At 42.6% G+C, this 5,108-nt stretch overlaps 1 long non-coding RNA gene across 2 annotated transcripts; it reads right to left on the bottom strand.

Moving 5' to 3' along the window:
- Positions 1-2,388: 2,388 nt before the first annotated feature.
- On the bottom strand, positions 2,389-4,472 carry LOC136530603 (uncharacterized). Of its 2 annotated transcripts, none has more exons than XR_010777821.1 (4): positions 4,340-4,472; positions 4,126-4,245; positions 3,085-3,146; positions 2,389-2,655 (listed from the first exon to the last, which is right to left on the bottom strand). It is a non-coding gene; the product is annotated as an uncharacterized lncRNA (long non-coding RNA). The 2 variants fall into 2 exon arrangements; XR_010777820.1 differs by having other exon boundaries at positions 4,334-4,446.
- Positions 4,473-5,108: the final 636 nt, after the last annotated feature.

The raw sequence follows: 5,108 nt of genomic DNA, 5'->3' as shown, positions 1-5,108 counted from the left end.
ATCTTAGGCATATGAAGGAGCTACCTAGTGCTAGTTTTAACAAGTGTGCACCACACCTAACTCACTAGACTCACCTAGGTCAAGCTACCCATCCATACCCCCCTTAATAGTATGACCAAAGGAAAAACAAAGTCCTAAACTACTCTAAGTGTCTCTCCAACTCCAATCGACACTTAGAACTAGTCCATCCTTAACCTTGTCGTCCATCCTTTGAAAACGGAAATGATTTCCATCATAGGGGCATGACCACCATGATTGCCCAATCTATCTCCATTACCATGACCTAACTTAATTGCCTCTGCAAAACAGATGTTAGTCACAGTAATCTTGTATTGTCATTAATCACCGAAACCCAACTAGGGGCCTAGATGCTTTCAAGGCCCCATTTGGACTCGGATGAGACTCAAGACCAAACTTAGGGTCTAAAATGACACCACTAGCCAAGTTTAGGGACCGACGGTGAACAATTTAAAAGTTCATGGACTGGGATGACACTGTTGGCTAAATTTAGGGACCCATGGATATCATTTTAAAAGTTTGGGGACCAGAATGACACCATGGGCCAAGTTTAAGGACTGGTGGTGAGTTTTACTCTAATGCCTGCATATGCAAATAGATTATAAAGCAAAAAAAAGTAGTATACCTGCTAGCGAGCCCATTCCCAAGCCCGCCGCCATCGCCGAGCGGGATCTCACCGTCTGGGATGCCACATCCGTGTGTGGATGTCACCAAGGCCGTGCGCAATCACCAAGAGAGAGAGAGAGAGTGGAGCAGAAAGCGTTGATGCACAGAGAGAGAAGGGAGAGACAGCTGAGGAAGAAACACCAAATAGAAACTCTAAGTCCCTCTCTCTATATATAAGCCCGGTAAGGAGGCGGGCCTCTTAGGAGACCCACCTCTGTTAAAAGATTTTAGGAGGTGGTAGTTTTCTAGCCTATCTCCATTAATGAACAGTTAGCCTCTTAAAATATATGTGTATTTTTGGAGACATCCAATTTCTGGTTGCCTCTGTTAACAAGTTTGGCTCCTAAAATCAGTTTTTGCCGTAGTGTAAAAAGAATAAGTATTCAGAAACCACGGTAGGGTACATGATATATTTTACTTACTTAAAGTTGTTGGGGGCAAACTATGATACATCTATCTTCCATGCTCTTCCAAACTCGTGCGATGTATGCTACAACCTCAAGCATCTCTATGTATTATTTTATTACAGATTTTCTCTTTGGCCACCATGGATTTAATTGTCCCTGTGCTAGCTCTGAGGGTTATAAAGGTTATTTGTGCAATTCTTTCAGAGTCTAGGTACCCCCAAGCAAGATTCTTTTTAAGTTTCCTTTAAAGGGTTATTTGCATTCTGCCAAAAACATCGAGGGTCAACATGTAAACATCTAAAGATAGAAATAAGTAAAGACTAGACAGGTCTCTAATGTGCGATTGTGCGTTTAATTTCTATAAATCACAGACGAAGATCGAGGCAACCCGTCTATGCCGAACTCAATATCATAGACGGCTATAAGAGTAACCGTCCCTGATATATCACAGATGGGTGCCAACAAAAAAACCATATGTGACATAAGTAATATCAGAAACGGGCCCTTCCATTCGTCTCTACTGAACTCAATATCAGTGATGCAAATAAACAATACCCGCCTCGGATATATCACAAATGATTTTTTGTTGGCAACCAACTTTGATGGGCAAATCATCAAAGACGGGCCTAGTTTACGGTCGTCTGTGATTTGCCACCCTCCTATCACAGATGGGCCATAGTTAGGACCCATCTATGATAAGTGGTAGCCACGGGCCCAAACCGTTAGAGCAAACATCAGAGACTCATACAGTTGTGGCGCGTCTCTAATGTCACATCTGAGACGTGTGTTGTCGATCTGTCTCTGATGTACTAGTTTCTTTGTGCTATTCTGACATAGTGAGCGGTTGAGATCCAACCCCATGTGGAAGAGGAAGAAGAGGGGGGCCCAGTCTATGATCGAGCGCGACACCAAGACGCTCCTCGGCAAGAAGGGGCTGGCACGCTCGTGCAGACATGGGAGAAGAAGAGAGAAGTAGAAGCTAAGGATGGAGAAAAGTAAATGTGAGGTATTAAAAGCAAAAATGCCTACCACATTTGTGTGCCACGTAAGTAAGGTACCGCTGCCCAAGTGGTACAGACCCACGGTGAACCGAAAGTCAACATAAGGGATAAAAAAACTCATTTTTAGAGTTCGTGGATGTAACATTACTACAAAAAGCATTTCAAGGGGCGGCTGGCGATGGTTCGTAGAGGCGGCTTGGCCAGCCGCCCCTACCATACTGTCTCTGCAAATCATGTATTTGTAGGGCTGGTTCAGTCTAGAACCGCCCCTACAGTATATTTTTCTATAAAAAAAATTCAAATTTACAATTCAAATTTGACCAGAACATATATTTTTCATGCACAACTCCATCATGACTTATCTTCTTCTGCGATTGTACTAAAACTCAATGACAATACACATTTATTTATACCAGATTATAACAAATATTCCATGACTTTTAGGTGGACAATTTAGTTCAGATAAATGAAACAACAAATTTCATCTATTAAACTTTCCGGTAATCGTAATAACATTTGCAAATCAGTCATGATCTCTTTCCTGTGTGGCAGGGATAATGGGCCTGCAATTTTTCAAAACAAAACTATTTCAGTGTAATGTCCTTAAGTTAATTTGTAATATGTCTACTTTCACAAAATTGTGAGATCATCATGTTGTACCAAGGTGTTGAGATGTTCATTTAAATAAGTAATCCAGCATTTGTTCTTTACACAACCTTTTTCTTGAGTTTATTATTATACATATATGTTTTTGCATGATAAATAAATGCTGTGAAGTATTCAAAGTAAAAAGGATGAACTGTTAAAACTAACATATTTCTGGGGTTTGGCATGAACGGTTAAAACTAACAGCAAGCTAAATAATAGCAGTATAGATCAATAGGTGAAAGTACAAGAGAAAGCAATCCAGTTTGATTGGCAAGCCTGTATTATTTGGAACTCATTACAACAACACGTGAAATAATAGCAGTATAGATCAATTAATGGCTTACTCAGGAAATATGTTTCTGGGGTTCAGTCATAGACAGCGTACTCCCGAAAGGCGAAAGGCTCCCTGAAAAGAGCAAAATAGTCACATTTCGCCTGGTGTGCACTTGTGGTAGCATGCAAAAACAATTTTACTAAATTTCAGAATTTCTTCTCCATCCTTTCGCACAACTCCTATTAATGATTTTTCCACCCAATCCATGGAAGTTTCAGGCTCATTTGCGATCAAAACAGGAAGAATAGCGATGCATCAAACTACTTGAAAAGGGGTGGAGGCACGGAAACGGAAAGCGAGTCCAATAGCTCTACCACTCGTAGAAAATGGACGAGGACATGCTGCAGCTGGAGAGTAATTATTTCCGAGATGGCAAACATGCAACAGGAGTTCTTAGAGAAGCAAGTGTGACACTCTTGACAAGGCTACTATACAGGATTTCTACCTGACCTGACCTGATGACCCCAACTATACAATGTACAATTATGTTTGCCTAGTGAGGAATGATAAACTCCAACTCTCCTCAGCAATTCAGACAAAAGAAAAAAAAAACTTTGCATAGTATATTAAATCTAAATAAATAACTCTGATGAGTTACAAACTGATACTAACTTGAGGCTGACATCCAAAACTGAGTTCACAAGTCAACAATCAGTTGGAACCAATGACTTATATAATCCGCTACTGCTACTGAAAATGTGAACAAATGAAACTGCACTAATCGACAGCTCTAATAAGTACAATACTGATAGAATTTCTGTTAATAAGTATACCTGACTCTGACCAAAGATCATGCAGGAGGTAAAATCCAGTTACCCAGTTTCCACCTAATCGAATGATAGGCCACGAAGCCAAAATTCACAACCATAGTGAACAAGTATACTCGGATCGGCCGAGATCTTATCAGCTCCACAGTCTCCGCACCACCCGATTTCACCTCTCAAAAGCGTACACAGACCACACACAAACAACAGCGCGCACCGCAGATCGGCAAACCAAACCAAGCGGATCTAACGGACAGGGTGTGGGTAAGGGAATAATAGACACGAACCTAGCCGGAACCGACGATGATGTTGTTGATGGGATGGGATGAAGATGAGCTTGACGAAGAAGCCGACGAAGCCCATCACGACGAACCCGATCGCCGTCCGCGCCGCCACCTTGGTGAACTCTGCAAGCCCAGATCACACAGAAACACCGTCAGATCTGACCATGGAAGAACCAAAACAAAATTGGATTCGAACAGGGAAATTTCAGACACGAACTAATCGTTGGGTGCTCCTGCTCGACTCGCCCGAATGCGCTCATTACTACACAAATTTTACTGGAGGTGGGCGTTTTCGGTTTCCCGCGGCGGGCAAAGCCGTCCGCCGCGGCCTGAGGCCACGGTAAATCGTGGCTTAACCGCGGCGGACGGCTTTGCCCGCCGCGGTTAACCGATTTACCGCGGCGGGTGGTGTAACGTGCCCGCTGCGGTAAATGTACTTTTACCACGGCGGGCACATTACACCGCCCGCTGCGGTAAATTATTTTACCGCGGCGGACACCTTTTGTGGCCCGCCGCGGTTATGTTCATTAGCCGTGGCGGGCTTTATTATTTGCCCGTCTTGGTAAATTATTTCCTGAATTAAAAAAAATACAGCAGACATATAAATTCAAATTCAAATCACATCCAGATTTCACAGATTAAACTTAAAAAGTATGCAGGCATTACACATGAGATAATATACATATATATACATTCACTTAGTCGTTCTTGTCATCGTTAATTCATTACATTTACATATTAAAGTCGTTATACATGCGCTAAGGTGTAATCCTGCGGACGCATCATCGTGGGTCATTTCCTCAGCCTCTCGTACTCCGATAAAATCGCTAGCGGGCTGTTCTCATTGAAGAACGTGCCCCCTTCAAGCACGCATTTGTCTAAGACAAACTTACATATGTCCGCCTTTGTCTGCTTGAAGTTGTGTTGGGTGCTCTGCACGTCTCTCGACCAGTTCAATCCATTCTTGAGCACCCTCCAACTGCTGC

This window comes from Miscanthus floridulus, unplaced genomic scaffold (assembly GCF_019320115.1).
Source record: "Miscanthus floridulus cultivar M001 unplaced genomic scaffold, ASM1932011v1 fs_162_3_4, whole genome shotgun sequence".
Taxonomy (NCBI): Eukaryota; Viridiplantae; Streptophyta; class Magnoliopsida; order Poales; family Poaceae; genus Miscanthus; species Miscanthus floridulus.
The sequence above is the reverse complement of the archived record's forward strand: the minus strand, read 5'-3'. Positions and strand labels throughout refer to the sequence as shown.